This window comes from Cupressus sempervirens, chromosome 5, assembly GCF_028749045.1.
Source record: "Cupressus sempervirens isolate cs-2001-9-10 chromosome 5, ASM2874904v1, whole genome shotgun sequence".
In the NCBI taxonomy this organism is placed as follows: Eukaryota; Viridiplantae; Streptophyta; class Pinopsida; order Cupressales; family Cupressaceae; genus Cupressus; species Cupressus sempervirens.
In genome coordinates, this window is record NC_143122.1 from 412,496,100 (window position 1) to 412,518,660 (window position 22,561).

At 34.1% G+C, this 22,561-nt stretch overlaps 1 pseudogene; it reads left to right on the plus strand.

Moving 5' to 3' along the window:
• Positions 1-2,964: 2,964 nt before the first annotated feature.
• Positions 2,965-22,354, plus strand: LOC149556546 (uncharacterized; annotated as a pseudogene).
• The last annotated feature ends 207 nt before the right edge of the window (positions 22,355-22,561 follow it).

Consider the following 22,561-nt stretch of genomic DNA (forward strand, 5'->3'; position numbering starts at 1 on the left):
CTTGTTCTCATGGTCAATTTCTAAAATTTCTAAGACATAAAAAAATTTCTAAAATTTTAGGGTGTTCAATAGGATCTTTTTCTTGTATTTACTTGGGTCTCAACTCTAGATTCTTTTTGGGAAGATCTCATTAAGAAGTTCAATAAGAAGCTAGCAGGTTGGAAGGGTAACCTTTTGAGTCAAGCTAGTAAAATTACCCTCCTTAAAGCTTATCTCCAAAGCATCCCCACTTATGCTTTGAGTCTTTTTAGAATTTTAGCAAACTATTGATAAAATCCAAAGAAATTTTCTCTGGTCTGGAACTAAGGAAAGGAAGAGAATGGCTCTAATAGCTTGGGATCAAATTTGTAAGTCTATCAGGAAAGGTGGATTGGGAATCAGGTTAGTGCAAAGTATGAATAGAGCTCTTTTAGCCAAATAGGGATGGAGAGTTTAACATGATGATAAGGAATGGTGTACAATATGGAAACATAAGAATCTTTCTAATTCTCCTTCATTATCTGATTTTCTATCATCTCCTGATGTTGTTTCCCCTTCTACTATTTGGGGGACTATGCAAGGAACTAAGAATATCTTAAGTAAAGGATGTTCATGGAAAGTTGGAAATGGGTAGAACGTAAAATTCAGGGAAGATATTTGGAGAATAGATCATCCCCTAATTGAGGAATTTGAGGATAGGACCCATATTGATAAATGCAAACAATTGTATGGGACTCTTGTGGGACATTACTAGCATATAACAATTGGGTTAACCTTGTTGATGTTAACCATGATTTTCATAATATCTAGATTATGTTGAATTCATTTTCTTTGTATCCCCTTGAGGAGGATAAGATGATATGGATTGCTGATGCAATTGGCTATTTCAAAGTTTCCTCTATTTTCAAATTTGAGGAGAAAGGTAACTACCCTTTATGGACAAGAGCTTGGATAAAAGGTCTTATACCAAAAATAAATATCTTTTATTGGATCTTGCTTTAGAATAAAATTCTTACACAGAAAAATTTGCAAAAGAGAGGCATTAATGTGGTTAATAGGTGCAGTCTATGAAAGAAGGTTATGAATACATAGATCACTTGTTCTTAAACTATACTTACAATCGACAAGTATGGAGCTCTATTCTCAACTTTTGGAATGTCACTTGAGTTCATCAAAATAATATAACACATTTTTTTAAGAGCTGGATTTGCCCATCTAAGGACACTGATGTTGATTTCCTATGGAAAATTACCTTTTCACATATCTAGTGGGGTATTTGGAAGGAAAGAAATAATAGAATATTTAGAATTAAAGAAATGCTAGAGTGGGTGCTTGGCCAAAATATTGTCAGGGAAATAAAGGAAAAATTCAATTCCCAGAGAAAGTGTAATAAAGATTTCCAAATTGACAATCCTATATTTTCCAAAGGCTCTAATATGAAGAAAGAAGATCCAAGAATGAATACTAGATGGAAGGCTCCTCCTATGGGATGGATTAAAGGGAATTTTGATGGTGCAACTAAGGGAAACCCGGGCAAAGCGGGTTGTGGAGGAGTTTTGAGAGATCACATAGGTAATATAATAGATGCAATTTCTATACCTATTGGTATTTCTAATATCCATAAAGCTAAGGCTACTGCAACTCTATATACAATGAGGTTAGCAGTGGAAATTGGTTTCTGGTACCTTGGGATGGAAGGAGATTCCTTGAAAATTGTAAATATGCTTAATGGTAAAAGTTCAATCACCTGGTCTATCAAAGCTAGTGTAATGGAAATTAAATATTTAATGGATAAATTTGAGAAAGTCTTTATATCTCATTCTTTCCGTGAAGGTAATGTTGTGGCTAACTAGATTGCTAACTAGGCTATCCAATATGAGTGTAAGATGACATGGCATGATGACCTAAGCAAGAGTGTGGATTTGAAAGCTCTTATTAATTATGATAGAACTCATGTAACAGAGGGAAATATTTGCTAAAATTAGTAATTTAATGATAGACGGAAGTGGGGTTATGGAAGCCAGTGTTATTTTCTCGAGAAAGTAAATAAATGTGATTATTATCCTGGCTTGGCACATATGCATTTTTATGAGCATCTTAGTTGTTTTAATGAATACCTTGTCTTTGCTTAATTCTTTATGTCTACCTATCTAATCGATTTTGGCATTTCATAGTGAAAAAAAGTTTTAAAAAATGGGCAGGGAACCAAGAAAATAGGAACCAAAGAACTATAAAGCATGGAAGGACAAAGCCTTTGTTTGGTAGATTCTATAGAAGGGTAATGTCACCACTTACTTGGAGAGCCTTCATGGCTATAAACCATGTGTCACAGAGTCATTCTTCAAAAATTGGATTGAGGATAGGGTTTCTATGCATGAGGTGATGGTGCATCTGTCTAAAAAATTCATAGCCAAGGTGATGAGATTGCCTAAGGAGGGCATAAAATTTAGTAAGGAAACGAGTATTTCCAATGCTGTGTTTAAGAAATTTCTATAAATAGATGAGGAGGAAAAGAATCTAGAGAAGAATGGTGACTTTTATGACCTAGGTCAAATTAAGGTTATCTGGCAGGACATTCTCTCTTGCATCCATGAGTATTTTATTTTAGATGGTAGGGCTAAGCATGTGCATAAATTTCATTTTGTGTTCTAGAATCATTTTTGGTATAATGATAGGATCTCATTTCCTTCTTATCTAATATTTTCTTTCCTCCAAAGTCTTCAAGCCCATAGGAAGAAAGAGTCTCATCTGATTTTACATGAAGGGTTAATACTATTAATTGAGAATTACTATAAGAACAAGGCTATTTTTTCTTCCCCTCCCTTTGAGAAAAAGAAGGGCTTTTTTAGTGAAACCTACTCTAGGAAAAGTAAGGGTGAGGAAGGGGTTAGTGTGAGAAGGAGGAGTCTGAAGCAAGAAACTCCTCAAAAAAATGTGGAGGAGATTACTAAGTATGATAATTTAGATAATAATGATGAAAAGAATATGGAGGAGGAGGAGAATACATATGTGGGAGATTTCAATTCAAACTTGGAGGGTTACCCTAGTAGCAAGGGTGAGACTGGTAAGGATGAAGCTGATGAAAGAAATGATAAAAACAAAGGGTTAGATAATGTTGGAGAAGAGGATATAAATCAAATTGACCATACCCAGAGAGTGTGGGATGAAAGAGAAGAAATGGTGAAGGAAAATGAGGACCTCACTAGCAAGGATGCTATGAATGTAAAGGAAGATACAAGGAAAGAGAAGGATGAGTCTACTGATAAGGAAGAAACAAGGAAGGAGAAGGATGAATCTACTAGTAAAGACACTATGCTTTCTTTCTTGCATATTGCTAAGCTTTAGGTTGATTCTTTCTTCAAGGCAACTCTTGGATGTATAATGAGTTAATGAATTTGAAAAGAAAAGTGAGAAAGATGTAGTAGGACCATGAAGCTAACCAAGCAAAGATCATTTAGATGGAAGTTTAGGTTGGTAATATACTAGATAAATTAAAGGAATATGAACAAAAACTTTGTCTTTTGATCAAAGAGAGTGGCAATAAGATAGAGCAGGTTACTTCCAACATTTGTACAACTGCTACAAGTTTAGCACTAATACATTTGGAGTGAAATTGGAATAGCAATTTGTGATGGCAGGAAAATGTTATGTGTTTTTGGAAATTTTTTCAATTATAACCCGACAACATCCCAATTTTGATGCTGATGGGATATAAGAAAAAGAAAAAGAAAAAATGTTGCTCATTTGGGATCAGATTTGCCCGAATCATCGGTCGAGACTAGACAAAAATATAGATCAGTTTTCCTATTGAGTTTCTGTTCCTCATCTCTTGTGTAAAATGATCTGAGCTTTTCTAACTTAAGTAGTCGAATGATGGAAAAATATACAATATCCAGTTTCGGCTATCTAATATTGCTCCATGCCTTCACTGAATATTATTTTCTTTTGCTTCCTACAATAACTAGGTCTATGGTATAAGAGGCGGATGACAGCGGGATTTTGGTAAAGGTGAACGAGATTGCCTAGGTTGGTGTTCAAATTTGAAGTATACCTAGGTATGAATTCTAGATCTATGTTGTAAGGATGGACTCCACATTTATAATTAATCGGTGTGACTACTTGTTTAGGGTGTTATTAGAGTGCTTACATTTAAAAGTCTAGGTTTTAGGGTTTATCTCTATTTGAAAGTTCTCAATTTTTGAATGGTTGAATTGAAATATTCCCCCATTATTGCCTAAATCAAGGTATCATTAGACCAGGCTTCTATCTCAGAATATTGTCATGGGCTATGCACTCATCTGGATATGCATATCATTAAATTTATAAAGTTTTATGTTTGTAGTTTATAATGATGGCTTCATCTACTTCTGCACTAGGATTTAAGTTAAGATTAACTTGCCAATTTCTTTTTGTTTTGTTAGTTCAATTTTCAATAATCTATGGGCAGATGAGCCTTTACATGCAGTTGATTCCAATTGAGTTTTTATTAGCAATCTAGGAAGATTATCCAAATTCTACTTTTTTAATCAATGAAATAAGGGTTAAAAGGGTCCCTAGCTTGTTGAAAAGGACTAGAATCTTTCACAAAGATAGAAAGGCATCCATTTATACTTTTCCTTTCATTTTTTTATAATAGAGATTCTTCGACCCACTTTCCCGTCAGAGAAAGGGACAAAAAGAACTTTCGCTATGAGGGGAAAACCCCATTATATCTGGCCTACAGGTTTGCCTTGCTGCTTGAATAAGCTTCCACATACAGTTCTTTATTTATTTATTTCATTTTAATAAATTATGCATTTTTGAGTGCCCGATTTGACTACTCAATCACTTTCCAAAACTATAAGGCAAGGATATTATGCATTACCTATCATTGGTCTAGCTTATTGGCATAGATCACAAATTAAAATAAATGCTACGACTCACAATTCATAATAATTTCATTAAGAATGTTAAATTAAAATATTAAACTATTTGTTTTGCATATAAACAAATATCTATCATTTCATTCAAGAATGACAAATGGACATTGAAGGAGTATTTATGGTAGTTTTGTTGTGCTATATGGTAAATCTCAACTTAATGTTTGATATAACCTGTAAATTTCTATATATTTATGATTTTGTATAGATGAACCCAGGACATAGCCAACTGGTCCTCATTTTTTTCCTTTTTCCTTACTATTGTACTGTACACATGCTCCAGAATCCACTTCTTATTTGCATTTTAGGTTTCGGCCATATAATCTATCCAAATTTTTCTTTCTTATGAGAACTTTGTTAAAGTAACAATCTCCTCATCAGGGTTTTTGACATGGTGTAGATGGATAATGGGTTGGATTTTGCAAGTTTTGGTTAGGGGATGGGGAGGAGATTTCGCATGAAGCCTAGAAATAGATGTTAGAATATAAGAAACATAAGAAAGAACCTTATTTGATACCAAAATGAATCTTAAAAAACCAGAAAAACTGTCACTGTGACAATGAATAGTAGAATTCCTTTATTTTTTTTTCTTGATCGATTCGCTACTCCCTCAACTACTACTCTTGTATCTTATAAAGACCTTAATTTTCTAGACTTTTTCCCATCTAACTGACTCTTAAAACTAAACCAAAGACCCCTTGGTAGCCAACTGTCCCTCATAACTGTCACATGACAGTAACAAACACTTTTTTAACAACACTCATTGTTTGTTTTGTTATCCTTTGTGATAAGGACTTATAAAACCTTTTTTTTCATTCCTAGGGACTTCTAAAAGACTTTTAAAACAACCTTCACACCCCTATAATCTCAACTAACCCATTCAAGTCGTATTTGACTTATGTTGCCAACATTGGCAATTTACAAGATCTTGCACTTTTAGTGCATTTTACACCAGTTAGAGCCTTATTACATTATGTAAACAATATTATTCATTGCCATCAACCTATAACTCTCCCTAGGACACTCTAGGACTTCAAATGACTTCACAATGACCCCTTATATCACATTGCCTATTCTTGGCAATACATTACAATTTGACAACTTTATGAAATTCCTTACATTTTGATGGCTTCAATAGCCATAATCCATCAGCAAATGACCCCTGGTGTACCCTGTAGGTTCATGTGTCCCTTGGGTGCCCTTGCACCATTGTACCACTTCACTAGATGTGCTTCCTACATCAGTCTTGTTTTTCTCTCCAACAATTACATCTCAAGAAGTAGTTGTTAATGTATGCTGTGAATCATTATCTAGTTGAGCATCAGTGATGTTAACTCCTCAAGCCTACTGAGAACTTTGTTCTAGCATTGGTGCATGAGAAATATTAACTATAGATGCCTGCTAAGAATTTTGATCCAAGTTTGTGGATGTTTGATTTAAATTTTCTATCATTTCTTTAGAGGGCAAGACAAATTCTAGCTATCCCTATCTAACTATTTCATTTCTTCAATATGCCCTATGGATGTCCCTATCTAACTATATATCTTTTACTTACATATAATAACTAATTTATATGCTTTTTCATGACTATGTTTGACTCATATAATTGTGATCTCTCTAGCACTATGATGTCATTTAATATGTCTTGCTAAAGCTTGTAAATTTTGTTCCTTTTGCCATGTCATGTAATATGTCTTGCCTTGTAGCTTATATGTTTTGAAATTTCTTTTAGTGGCTTAATGTTGTAAGGTCTCTTGAAATAAGACCTTCAGGCAGTTGGTCAAAGTTTTACAAATAATCTTATCCACAAATTTGCCTAGAGCAATTGATTGAATGTTATAAAAGGTGATTGGTTAAATGTCTTAGGAATAAAGTCAAAGAAAGTATTTTCAAAATATTAAAGTATTTAGCTAGGTCTAAGAAGATTTGTGTACTTTTGATAGTTTTGCTTAGTTTTTAAAAGTTGTAGACTGAATTTTTCATAGCCCAATTTTTGCTTCCTGTGAAGAACGATCATGTCAGATAATATAAGTGAAGAACAAAATAGGGAGACAATTGATAGATTGTGGTCTAACTTGAAAAGAAAAGGTGATGGAAAATGTTATTTTCCTTGCAAAATTTGTAAGGGCTTAAACCGTAAAAGACTGCTAATCAAAATAGTGAAGAGACATTGTAGGGAGAATGGTCACATTGAAGGGGGGCATGACTATCATCCATTGGTAAGTTGTTCATTATATCATTTTAACAATTTATATACATATGAAATCACTTGATGATTAGTTGATGATCATGGTTTATTTATGTTAATCAATTTTATATAGGTTGATCTCCCCAGGGAAGTACATGATATGAACCACAACAATCCAAAGAATATGGTTTTTGAAATGGAGGAACATGGAGGTGCGAATATCCAAGGTGAAGATAATAATCCCATGGAAGATGACGATCATGCACCAGAAAACACAATTGAAGATGATGGCATAAATACATTGATCCATGACACATTTAGTCCAAGCATATCTAATCATGATGACGATGATAGCCTCAATGTACCTCTACTTGAGAAGGCATACGAGCCCCTATACAAAGACTCCCAAACAACTCTTCTCTCTATTGTATTGTTGTTGTTGAACTTGAAGGTTATGAATGGTTTATCCAACATAACAATGCCATGTATGTTAAGGTATGTCATATATGTCTTTATAGTTAACAAAGAGTGAATAATGTATCACTAATATTGTTTATATTAACAAATTATATTTTTTGTTGTAGATTGATAATTGAGTTTTTGTTACCACCATCAAATATTCTACCTCGCTCATATCAAGAATTATCTGCTATTATGAAAGATATTGGAATGGAGTATGAAGCAATACATGCTTGTCCCAATGATCATATTATATATTATAAAGAGCATGAATTTGCAACACAATGTCATGTATGTCATATGAGTAGATATCGAACAGATCGACTAACAAAAAAGGTGCCTCAAAAGGTTTTTCATTACATCCCCATTATTCCATGGATGTGACAATTATTTAGGTTTGGATTATCATGCACACAATAGAAGTCGAGATGACATTATTTGAATCCTTGTGGATGGTTTGAAATTTATGCACATAGAGGAAAAGTGGCAACACTTCAGAGAAGAACCTCGTAATCTCAGGCTTTCATTAGCAGCGGACAGTGTCAATCCATTTGGAGAGAGGACATCTGTTTACTTGGTGTGGCCTATTTTTGTTATCAAAAATAACATTCCTCCATGGATGTAAATAAAGAGGGAGCACATTATGTTGGTAATAATTGTTCTAGATATCTTATCATTTGATAGTTATTAATTTACATGTACTTACAAATCTTGCAGTAAAACGGTGACAATAATTATGTAATGTTACTATTCATTCAAGTAGGTAAATATCAAGTAAAAGATATGAATGTATATATTGAGCCTCTTATCAATGAGTTGATGGAGTTATGGAACAGTGTCACTATGTATGATGTGTCTAGACCAATAGGACAAAGACAATTTTGATTTCATGCAATACTTGCATGGACAATACATGATGCCCCAGGGCTAACACATTTTTTTGGTGTGTTATAGTGAATTCAAGTTTCCCATGATAATTTTAATTATAAAAATCAACATATTTAATAATCCAATTATATCATTATCTTGTAGGTCTTCAAAAAAAGGAAAATTTTGCATGTCCATTTTGTGGTCCAAAGATGAAATCTCGTTAGTCAAAAAGTTTAGGAAAATAGGTGTTTGATGAGTGTAGACACTTCCTCCACATGAATCATAAGTATCGAAGTACAAAAAAATATCTTTTCAATGGGAAAGAAGAGACTACATCAAAGCCACGAAGAATGACACCTCGCCTATGGAAGTTGGGATATAATAAAATTAATTGTCGAGGTAATGTCGTTCCACCTAATGGTTTATGTTTGTAATTTATATATTTCTATTGTGATTTTTGTTTACTGATTGTGTAATTGATGATCATGAAGGTCATCAAGGTAGTATTGAAAACCTTCCAAAGGGACTAAAAAACTATCCTAGATAATTTAGTTGGTTGCCCTACTATGAGCACTTACAAATTGTGCATTTGTTTGATACTATGCATATTGGAAATAATAGAGACATTGTGGGAAATATTGGATGGAAGGCGTGATAAAGAAAAAATTGTCAAAATTTGTAATGACATTCATGAATCCAATCATGCATTGAAGAATTTCATTCACTCAAATAGCAACAGAAATCAGATTAATATAAGTGCCCTTCCTTGGTTATTAACGGATCAGCAAAGTGATGCCATAAAAGGAGTCATACGAAAAATTCGATTTCCCACAGGATTTGTTGCGAACATAAACAATCTCATATCAAAAAAAAATGAATTTGGGCTAGGGCTCAAAATGCATGATTGGCATACTTTTGTTAAGGTAAGTTATATTCTTTTATATTTATAATATATTCATAAACTATGTGTACTATTCGTTATGCTATGTTAGAAAACAATGAAATGATTGGTTTATAATTACTGTAGTACGTGCTTCCTCTATCTCTCCTAGAGCACTTCAACAATAACATCAAACAAGTGATATACGATCTTGGAAAATACATGAGGTAAGCAGTAATATATGTTCAATTTGTTGTATATATTTATTATATTCGCAATTTTTTTTTCTTGCTATGTAATCTATTGTATACTATTTTGTAAAGTCTTGTATCTATATATTTTTTGTGACTTGAATCTCTTAATGTAGGTGGTTGTCATCTAAAGAAATCCATAAAGAAGATATAAACTATTGGAAGAGAAGAATTCCTCATTTACTGTGTGAAATGCAAAAGTGTCTACCTCCAACTTTTTTCAATGCACAGGAACACTACCTCATACACCTAGTTGAGGAGATTGAATTGTGTGGACCTGTACACGCTAGGTCAATGTGGATGGTTGAGAGGCACTTGAAATCTTTGAAGGCTTTGGTTCGACAAAGAGCACATCTTAAGCGTTCTATGGTAGAGGGATACATGATATACTAGACTATGGTGTACATTAATTAATATCTTCCTAAGTTTGCATCAAATATCCATATAGATCACATTTGGGATCTTGAGCCTTTTAAAAAATTAGAAGGGGAGTACTTGATGGGAAAAGGTACATTGAGGAAAGTGAGAGGTAATAAATTATAAGATGTTATTGTAATAAATTATTTCTTAATCTTCAAAATAAATCAGTTGTAAGTTGTCTTTTGTTTTTTTGTACAGGTGCTCGAGAGTGGGATGCACTACATTTGTATATTGTAAACAATCTTGATTGGATGACGGTATGGATTGAACGGTGTCAACATTCTGGTCACACATTATCGTGGGAAGGTGTATCTTCATTGGTTAAAGAAGCTTATCATAATAGAGATTCCAATGTTACGCAAAGGGAAATAGATTTAGCATGTGGTTCAAGGGATTTCTAGGTATGTACAAATTTATTAATCACCTGTATGTTTATCAACTCACGATACAATAATTTTGACATGTTTTACATATTATTGTAGGTTAAACACCACAAGGCCATGTTCTGTAATGGTCAAAAATTTCACGTCAAAGTGTTGGATGACACAAAGAAAACTTGTGATTCAAGAATAACTGCAGTCTTTCAAGTGACTAATATTTCATCTAGAAATGGCTTACATCCTCGAGAGTCTAAAAATTGATACTATGACATTTTGGATGATATACTTGAGTGTGACTTTAGTTCCTTCAAATTAGTACTCTTCGTTGTCAAATGGTATAGGCTACAACTTAATCCAAATGATCCTGATAGAGCTGTTATTGAATATGATAATGGATTTACAATGGTTAATACAAGGTCATTTGAGCCAGTTGGGGATGAGCCCTATGTTCTTCCAAGCCAATGTGAGCAAGTATTTTACTTAGAGGTTCCACATAAACCAAGTTGGTCATTTTTTGTTAGACATGAACCAAGAGGAAGGTCAATAAAGTATAATGCGATGGAAGAAGAAGATATCGAAGAAGTAGAAGATGATGTAGATGGTGATCACGATCAACAGTTATTGGATGATGTTCCTGACACAAATTTTCATGAAGAAGAAGAAGAAGATGATGATGATGCTACTACTAATGATGATGATGAAGATGATGTTGATGTTGATGATGATGATGTTGATGATGATGAAGATGACGACAATGACGATGATGAAGACGACGAAAATGATGGCGAGGATGATGATGATGATGGAAATGATGATGATGATGAGGATGATGATGATGATGATGAAGATGAGGATGATGATGATGAAATTTAGAGGTATTTCATCAATCCTTAATCTATTTAATATTCATTTCTTGATAGAAATATATTTTTCTTATATGGTTACATAGTTTATTCATTATCTATTTAAAAGCTACAAGTTTCAACTACAAATAGGATACTACTAATCTAAATTAACTATTAATCTAAATTAATTAAATAAAACTATTTAAAACACATATTAATGTGTGAATGTATTGAGCCTTATTTTCTTTCAGTCAAAAGCATTTGTAAGTGTTTAGTTTAGAAAAGGGAATTCATTAAATATCTATAAAAGGGAGTTGTACCTAGAATAAAATTCATAGGGAAAACATAATATAAGTGCTTACCCAATTTTTTGGTTAATAATTCTACCTCTATAGGTGAGGCAGAGACCCTAGGTGGACTTGTAGTCATTCATAACAAGAGGGACTTCCATAGTGTTCTCACAACACCAACCAAGAATCTTCACAAGATCCCTCTCCTTGATCCAAGCCAACTCCATAACCTATCAGAGTGCACACCAAATCCTTATGCCACCTTAGGTTCTACATCTTTGGAATAATCCCATGAATGTCCCTCAATCCATCTAATGGATTCATCCAAGCAATCTAATCAACAAACTATCAAATGCTCACAATGCCTCAATAGGCGCCAAAATTGACTTCACCTTAACTAGGTGTTTCCTCCACCACCACACACATGAAAAAACTTCAAATAGCATGTCCCCTAGGTGACTAAGCCCTCAACTCGTCAACTGATACAAAAACCCAATTTTAGCCCTTCACTAGGCCTACTTCCCTAGTAGGCTTATAATGTGAGCCTGATTTAAGTGTTATATTATGTACCTTTTAATGTTTTTAATTTTTATGTGATGCTTATGATGGATGTGATTATGATTATGATGTGATTATGCTCACAATAATTGAATTATATTTGTAGGAAACTAAACCCCTTTTAGGAGCATCCTGCACAGTCTCATGGATCGACAGGTATAAGTCAGTACTCCTTACAGACAGTCTATTTAATACACTTATCAATAGTAAGATTGATGTCTTCTAAGATCTCTCCCATTTTTAGGTACCAGTGAATAGGTATTTTTTAGAAGTGTCTTCCTCGAGTGAGGGAAATATAGGAATAGAAGAGGAAAGAGAGACATGCAGTTTATCTAAAATAGGGAGATTAACTAGAGGTCAAAGGACTCGAAGGAAATTCAATAACTGCATGAAATTTTTGCTTGCTCAAGGGGGGTCATGTTCTTATGATGATGAGATGGAAGGCGACATCGAGGTGCCCTTGAGGTACCAAAATCTACAGAAATATTGGGTACCCAAGGAACTTCCTCTAATAAACATTGATTTTTGTGTTAACGAGAGGATATAGCACATAGCACCATCATCATTACATTGTTTGGGCCTATTTTCTATGGATGGCATAAAGGTTTCTTACAAAAATGTTTCTAAATTGATAGATTATGTTGGACCATTTTACGATTACAAAAGTTGGATGCATATTGTGCAATATAAAAAAAGTATGCATAGGTATGCCCTCTCGGAAAATTATATACAACAACAAGACAATAATAAAAATAAAAGTGTGGCTATATAGATTGATCGAAGGCCAAAAGCAACATGGAATATTGTGGGTTTTATAAATAGTACATGACCTAGGTCAACTATAAAGCAATCCAATTGCATATTTGAGGCCCGCGAGGGAAATCGTGTATTCATTTGTGCGATAAAATCAATACGTGCAGGGGAAGAGCTTCTTATTGATCACAATTTGAACTGCATAGATACAAACGAGGCTACTATCAAGGGGGTGGTACATACTATTAAACCAACTTCTAATCAATGACTCCAACATACCATTTAGTCAATAAATTTTTGGCTAACATTTTTATACTTGATCTTTGACACAGGGGCACAATATGGAGCAACCACCCAGAGGGGATGGTGGCGATGTTCCTGGCTCATCTACATATGAGCAGGTAAAACTCATTATAATTGTGCAAACTAGATAGAAGAAAAATGTTATTTTTTTAATGTTGTTTTCTTCATTTTTTTGGAGTAATTTTGATAATACTGATACTATTGTTGTCATAGAGGGCTAGTGGTCGGAGGGAGGGAAAGGAACGTGCAGTCCCTCAGCAACCCCCCCCCCCCCTAAGGAGGACCCTTTCTATATTGATTTAGTAGAGACCAATGACCCGATCAGTTTGATTAAAAAGGTGCTAAAGATAATTGGCAGAGAAATTATACGTTTGGTAACCATAAAGCCTACTACTCAGGAAATAAAATATAGGGGATCTGAATTGTTGCACACCTCTAAAACCTTAAAGTATTAATGAAATTTTTAATTATAACAAGAGTTCAATAATGGTTTATATGTTATGCTCTTTTATGGCATTAATTAAAATATGGATGCATTGTCTTTACAGAGTTTTTTGCATGATTTTGAGCCCCATTCCCATGATGAGGGTGCTGCAGGTGGTTTTGGTAGATCATGTGTTCCATTCCCCACTTGTGTTTTCCATTGAATATATATAGGAATGATCATAATCATTGACAATACATGCTCGAACAATCCTTTTTTTTAATGCTCTAACAATCTTGTCCATGCTAGTCCATGCATTCTATATTTATGCATGCTCTAACAGTTTTATTCTTCAACTTCAAATCAATTTTATCCTATGACGACGCCACCTCCATCCAGGACAACCACAAATCTCTTTCCGACTGTTGAGTCGACAACACACAGCTTACAGACATCGATTGTTGCACCATCTATTGGTACACAAATCCCTCTTTTTCTCTCTTTTGTTATGTGTTTAAGTGTTATGTGTTTATGATGTAGATTGTAATGACCCCCCTTTAGTAGTCACACAACGTTTAAACTTTTTCACAATTTTATGATTCCAAACAATAAGAATTCGACTCCATTCATAGCTTGGATATACAAGGTTATGTTATAGGTCAAACTTCAATTAGCTGTCTTTAGTTATGAAATATTGTAATATTGAAGATCATCTTCTCTTGTAGTATATTATCACAATTATATTCTGATGCAGAGTCTAGTAGCCACTTCTTGTACTAGCCTTCAGAAGGCTTTCACAATTCAAATTTTGGATCTAGGACTTGGTATAAGTCCCCTTACCCACACCAAGTATACACAACTGCTGAGCCCAAATGGGGCAATCCACTTCAAAAACTTCACTCACTGACACAAGCAATGATGATAGTAACCAAGACCTTTAGTCCAACCACAATCCTTAGTTTTTTTGGAATCTACCAAATCCATAACAATCCTTTGCACTTCTAGGCCTACAATCCTTGTAGCCTTTCCAATCCGTTTTGTTGTATTTTCACCAAATATCCCTCTATGGAATAGGGACTTCTCCAATATTTTAGGCACCTCTTAAGACACTTGCTAGAATCCCAAAAGTTTCTAGAATGATCTTGCTCCAACACCCTCCAAACTGTTGCTTGGTACCTAGGCCTAGTTGATCAAGTTAGGCTAGGGCTTCAAGGAAGGATGGACTAGGTGGGTTCCCAAGACCCCAATCACTTATGAAAATCCTAAACAAATTCAATGCATCTAACTTCAGCACTCACATAGATTAGAAGTGCCTCCAAACATGACTGTCACCACAATAATAGTAAAAACTAGTCAAGCACATGGTCTTGCTTGACCTAGGCCTGGCTTGGAAAAATACTTGCCCTACTCACCACACCTCCAACTCCTAGAATCATGTAGATAGGTCCCTTAACTTGCATATCCCTCAATTTTAGAGATTGCCACCAATGGATTTGCAAGTTAGGGCTGCATTTGTACAAGGCCCTAGAAAACAGGGCTATTCAGACCTCTTAGGACAAAAATGCTAATAACTTACAAACAACAATTGGAAATTAAATCAAATAAAAGCCAAAACCTTTTGAACACACATCCACCACTAATCCACTTGTAGAGTAACCATGAAAGTACTGTACGGAACTATACAACCCACTATAACAGTAATTTTACCAGTAAATTAGATGTTTTTATTCATTTTCTCCAACCATCTACTACAACCTAATCTCTCCCTCCAACTGAGACCTCAAATGACATATTTTTAGGCCTATATGACTATTGGAACAACCAAATAGCCATTTCCAACCATGAAACAAACAAACAACAACTTCTTCTAATTATCGATCAACATTTTAAAAGTTGTCAGCAATTTTTAGGCAATTTTTGTATATTTTGCAAATCGGTAAGTCTAATGAACTTAACAATTGCATGGTCATTTCTCTAGGCCTATATTTACTCAAACACCCTATTCTAAGGCCTTTTGGTCCCATTTGAGTCACTTAGTTTATAACCACACCAAAGTTCTAATGGGCCTTACATGTGCCTTTATTACAAAATATTACCAAACATGGGCAAACTTACTAAAGTATGGACGAAATCTTGTTAAAACTTCCTAAATTGCTTGAATACACTCTTCCATGGAGTGGGTAGATGTCCTGCCTTCTAGGTATTGTTCCCTACTTGTTCCCCTACCTCCTAGGTTAGGTGCCCTGCACCATATTCATGTTCTTGATCATGCAATGAGATGTGAATAAATATTACTTTTATTGATGAAATAATTGTCTAATATAATGTCCTTGATTTCATAGAATAGTTAATGGGATAATAAATCTACAGTGATGTAGTTGATATTTCAGATGAGCCTTATAAACTTACATGAAGTTTGATTTTGTTTCTAATGTGTATGAGTTACTTCATGATAAATGGAGTTTTCTTGCTTTGATATTCCTTAGTAGTAATCAATGCTTTCATCATCTTCAATATATATATATATATATATATATATATATCCATTGCCAAAACTATGTTGTAATTATTGGCTCTGATCTATATCTGATTTACCATCTTCCCAATAGTTACCCTTCATAAGTTACTCGAGGATTCAACAATGTCTTGGAATCCACTCAAGGAACTAGAGTTCAACTCAAGGATCAATAAGAAGTCTCTGACTATAGGATATCAACCAAACACTCCTCTATAATAGGTTCACTTCCTTGATTCATTTTGAACAACTTTCAATTCACTTTGTCCATGTTTCAACTTCCCTTTCATTGGGAACACTCCTAATTCACCCTTCATGCAATCAATACTTAATCTCTGTCTTTAGGGATTCTCCTGATCCTTCCAATGCATTAATAACCTTCAAACAACATACCTTAAGGAGTTCCAACCCCTACCAAGCATCAACTCCATACCAATCTTCAAAATTGCCTTTTGTAGGACTGTCCTATTAGCCCTATCTTGCAAGTAAATTGCATTTTTCTTCCAAATTTATCAAACACCATGTTAAATTCTCCACCTCTTCAAATACCCTTTAATGAGTTCTTAAACCCTTGCAAATATCAACCTTTCAACTTGTGATTGATGAACCCTTCTATGGCCGTCTCTATAATCAATTTGGCCTAATTAGCCCTTGCCTAACAAAGCAACTACCTTTTGTGCTTATTATCAACCTCCCAAACTAAACAAAGACTCCTTGGACACCAACTGCCCTTCATAACTATCTTATGATAGCAAGAAACAATTTTTTTTTTACAACTTTTTAACATCAATTATCATTTGTTCTTTTATACTTCATGACAAAGACTTATGAAACTTATGAAACTTTTTGCAATAGGAGTTGCAGCATCATTTCCTAGATGTTCCAATGTTCCTAGTACGAGAATGGTGAAGGATGTCATATTGATCATCAGTGACGATGAAGGCATTCCATTAAAAGTAGCCAAAGTTCCAAGTACTTTAAAGTTATTATTATTCTATAGTGATATAATAGTAATTTAGTTTTTGATCACTCTTCATCGACTAATGATCCCATGATTGTTTTTTAGGGAATGATGCTTTTTGGAAAAAACTTGGTGATGAGTGTTTGTGAATATTCGGACCCACCCTATGTACCTGGTGGAGCATCATATCCTAACTAAAACCCCAAACCACTATTTGATTTCATATCATTGCTAGAATAGTTTTCCTTTTCATCCATTTCTTGAACTATATTAAAGGTAGCTTCACTTCTTTTATGAGTCTATAATGTTTTTTTTTACTTAAAAGGTGGAATAACCAAGACAAACCGTTGAAGGATGATCTTATAGAGAGCATGACCCAACTCTTTGGACCTCGTGCATTCGAGAGAAACAATCTCCTTGACAAAGCTGGTTCATGTTTGAAGTATATAAGGGACTAGTACAAAAAAAGTTTATAGGATAACCCTAGGTACGAGCGTCCGCCCTCTGTTCCTGAGGCTGAGTGGCAGGCTCTGATTTTGGATGGAAAGTATAAGGCTAACAAGAAAAATAATATTACACCAGTAGAGAGTACAACAAGGTATGTGATACTATTGAGAATGTAATTATGTACTAATTAACCTCTATATTTATACTATCTAACATATTTCAAACTTTTCATAGATTGCCTGACACATCAAAGGAAACAAAGGCAAGACTAGAAAAGCATGGGACACACAAGCTCGGCTCTGGTGGTTTTTTGAAACTTCAAGCACGAGTTATAAGTATTAGTAAATCAAAAATTGTATCAAATTTTTTATATATTGTGATGGGAAATGCTAGGATAGACTAGCTTGTCTATGCTCTTGATCCTCAACTTGGATCTCAACGTTTGTCCACACCAATATATGATGCAAAGTAACACACTTTGGAAGCACCAAAAAACTCCTAGCACCTTGGAACAACTAAGCAATTCAAGTTATCACCCCAATCCTCTATTCTCCACAATAACATTCAAGGCTTGATTCACCTTCAAACAAGGAACTAATCTGCTGTTACAACTACTCCTTTAATTCATGGACCCAACTCATCACATAAGGCTGCATACTAGTTACTTCTCCCTTGTACCATTCAAGGCCTCATACACCCAACCTTGACACCAAGTGTTTTGGAAACTTTTGTATTTCCTTTTAATATTTTAACTACCCTCCATTGGTTGATGAAACAAAGCAAGCAAAATTCACCATACCACGCAAAAATGCAGGGCTCAGAGTTCAAGAGATGCCTCACAAAAGAGGATAAGAGAATTGGCTTCCAACAAGGCTATAGAGTCATGGCTAAATGGCTACAAGCTGAAATCAGTGTGGAAGGTTCTAATAATGATGCATTTGAGCCACAGGTAAATAAGTTAAATGAAATTTATTTCAAATTGAATACTTAACCAATTAGTCTATTTGATGTTAAGTTCCAATATAAAGTGAGTATATCTATTTCAAGCAAGTAATGATAACAATGTGTAGGATGTTGGAATGCAACCTGACAATCCTTCTACACAATCTGTGGATGCTAAAGGTTCACATGATGTGCATCCCAGTGGTGGAGGTATACATTTTCTATTAAAATTTTTATATGTAATTGCAATTGGTGTTTGGATTAATGTAACATTTTGTATAGCAGCTATAGAGGATCGAGGGGTCGATGTTCATGAGCATGTTGACATTGAGTCTAGAAAAAATGATGTGGTCAGATCAGGTAAAGAGTGCCACAGTTATGTTATTTAAAATAATTAAATACTTCTAACAATTATAACACATTATATTTAATTTAACTCTTTTATTTGTTATTGCAGAGGACCCCCCTTTGCAACAGCATAGGAATTTGAGATCATCAAGAACAGAGAACAGAACAGCTGATGAGGGGGGAATTGATGATGACACTAATGCTCCTCTTAGAGGTTACATAGAAAAAAAGAAATAGAAAGAAAAAAAGGAAATGATTGTCATCTACATACCTTAATTGATAATGACTGAATTTTATGTCTCAATGAATTTAATTATGTGCTAATGAATGTTCATGAATTATGTGTTAATGTAGAATATTGATGAATGTTGCATGTTAACGAATCTAGTGTGTTAATGAATGTTATCATGTGATATTGATTGAATGTTATCATGTGATATTGATTGAATGTTATATTTTATTAATGGTTGAAAGAATTAATGAATGTTAGATGTTAATGGGGAATGTAGAGTGATGTTAGGGGGAGGGGGTGGGGCCAAATGAGCTTCCACCTTCACGTGGTTGGCCATTTTTAGTAGAGAATATTAAACTATTCTCTAAATAAAGTGAGGCTCAATAGGATACTAAATATTTCTCTATTTTGTCCTATGTTTAGACTATTGTCCTATGCATCTAAGGCTTCACGCTTTGCTGTCATGAAGTTCTAAACTTGTAGCTTTTTTATTGCATCCTTGGATCTCAACACTATCTTGAGACTGTGTTATCACCAATGATACGATTATCATAATTAACTAAGGAAACAATGAGTCCCTATGTTTCATTGGATCTCATGCAACAATAGAAAGGCAATGAGAGTATAGATACTTTTGATGACACTTGAGAAAACCTTTGTGTGTCTCCCCTACATTATCATACAATCAACTTACGATTGATGCATGTGTACAAGTTCTTAAAATTTATAGTACAATTTCCTCACTATCATGATCAGCCTCCCTTTTCCAGATGATGCCTAACTCAACAAGCAAGAGGGGAAGAATACTGACTAGCATCCACCTCATGCCAATAGATTGTAGTTAGATAATGTTAGAATCAAAAGATCATAATTCAAGTCAATAGAAATAATTAAAATATTTCCTGTATATGATTTGCAAAACACAATCAATTTTACCAATCTTATTTATAAATTATTCAAATGGGAGGACCTATGGAAAAGATTTAGACTAACAAGATATCAAGTCATGGATATTTATAAAATAATAAAATACTAATTGACATAAATTTGTATTTAGTGTCATCACATTTAGTTCATTGTATTGAAACATCAAATGCACACAGATAAATAGTTAGTTAATAATCAATTTTTTTATTCACATAATGGGTTGTGACAAATAATATACAATGCTCATGGAATGTGGAAAAGACAAGAAAGCTTATGAATAATATAATCAGGGCCACAAATGTCATACTCAACATCTCACCTCACTGTAACTGAGCCTAAATTGGAGGGTTCAATCTTTAGTAAAAATCGCAAATGTTACATTGATTTCCACTTTTTTGTATCATGGATTGTTTAAGCAGCATACAGATCTAGTCCTAATGTCATTATTGTTTTTTCTTGTGAAGGTATATGGGCAGGTATGAAAACTTGGGGCTATTTTGATGGGAAAACTTATGAATGGGTGGGAATAAGTCAACAATGCAGTATTATGGGTAAGGTAAGTATTATCTTCATGCTCAATTTTCCTTATCCAAGTAGAAAAGTATACTATTTAAAAAAATTTCCAATCTAATTATATAGCTATGGAAATAATGTATTCATAAGGAAAAATGTTTACCTATCTCATCTTTTAGAATTGTCAATTGTATTTGTTTGATTATTTACAACACAGGCTTTATCAAGTATTAAACATTTTTTCCTTCTCTAATTGAAATTCTGACGTATGGAATGCTTTGAATGACTCTCAAATGCTTAGCAAATATTTTGCTATTCTTATTCGTACATAATGATTTTTTGACTCTACTCAAGAAGTCATGAATTTTCTATATAATTCACATTCCCTAAACTTTGGTGTAAATGTATTAACATTAATAGTTGTCTCCTGCAAAATCTTCCTCATACAATCTATATTAGAATTTACTAGGGTGTGAGAAACTTTTATCTTGTTTATAATACTTAAGTATATATTTTCGTTTTTCCCTATTTGGAAGACTTCCAATTGAAGTAGTATGTCTCAAATATCTGGTTTCCATCTTTAGGGACCTTGCCTTGGGTGTAGTATATATCTGTCAGGGGTCATTTCTCTCTGTAAGTTTGACTCCCCGTGTTAGTGAACTCTTCTCATCATTACATTGCCAAGACAAGAAACATATGGGTAGCACAGATGCACATGATACAAAATAACTGAAGTATGTCTATAAACTAACAATCAGTTTCATGCGATTCCCATGCTTGATAGTACTCCATCTTTATTTGGTTTGACATAGCTGGAAGCCAACAATTTTTTTTAGGGACCACATTACATTTTACCAATCTGCTTTAGTATTCAGAATAAATTGATTATTCGATTATGTATGCAGAACAATTTAAATTTAACTTTTTCCTTTGTATTTGAAAACACTTAGTTTTACAAAGCTACAATTAATATTTTACTTCCTTTATGTGTTTCGTAGCCTACTTCAGGAACCACTATTACAGGGAAGGGCATTGTCATCTGTAAATACCCTTTTGATCCAACTATTGCATTGGGCAGCTTCTCAATCATATTGTCATTCTTATGAACTATGTTTGGGGTTGTAGCTATATTTTATCCCTATAAAGGGAAAGTTGTTCTTGTGTACACTCTCTAGAGGACCAATTCTCTAGTGCTATTTTTTGCTATTGCTGTGTAAGTAAGCACAAACATATGTCTTGATAGCTTTTGAATTTAACCATGTTAGCATTTTTTATCATCAATGTTTGGAATCTTAAAAAGAAAATAGAAAAATGATAGGTGCGTTTTCAATGTACTAGTTAGCACATTTTTAATATTCTCTGTCTATAGTGTACAGTCAGTTTCTTTTCCCTGTTTAGGTGTTTGAGGATGTAAATGTTGAATGGAAGAGAAAATTCAAGGATTGGATAACATTGTTATAATTAAATGTGAGATGAGCCAGTGGAGTTTAATCAACTAGCTATTTGAAACAACTTACTACTTTAACCTTTTCAATTTTGGATATAAATAAAAGGGTGTCTGGATAGCTAAATGTGTTTTCCCATGCTAATATCATGTATGTTTATACCAGGGTAGTCTCTTTTCTTGTGGAAGCCTTGCTGATGTGGGCTACAATCACAGAGAATCTGCATAGAACATGAAATGTACATCATGATCTCACAACAAAATGCCCAACTGCAAAGACTTGCTTATATGGTGGAGCTACCTTCCTAGCTTTAGATGCTTCTTTGTTTTGGCTTATATGCCAAATGCTTTCCCTTAATGCAAGGGTAGATTATGAAGAAGATGAGGAGGACATCAAAGGTCAGTATGGGTAGGTATTGATAACTAAATATAATAGAGGAATTTTTTTTTGTTTTACTTTATATCTGTTGCAATTGCGATGTCAACCACAAGCATTGCAATGTTAGCCAACTGCCAAGTGTCATTACAATTTTTAGGGTGTCTGTCACAATTGCAACGTTAGCCACAAGCATTGTGATAGGGTTTTTGTAGTTAAGATGCCAACTGCCATCACAATTGCCAGGGTGTTCGTCACTATTGCGATGTTAGCCACAAGCATTGTGACGGGGTTGCTATAGCTGTGACACCAACTACTATCACAATTGCCAAGGTGT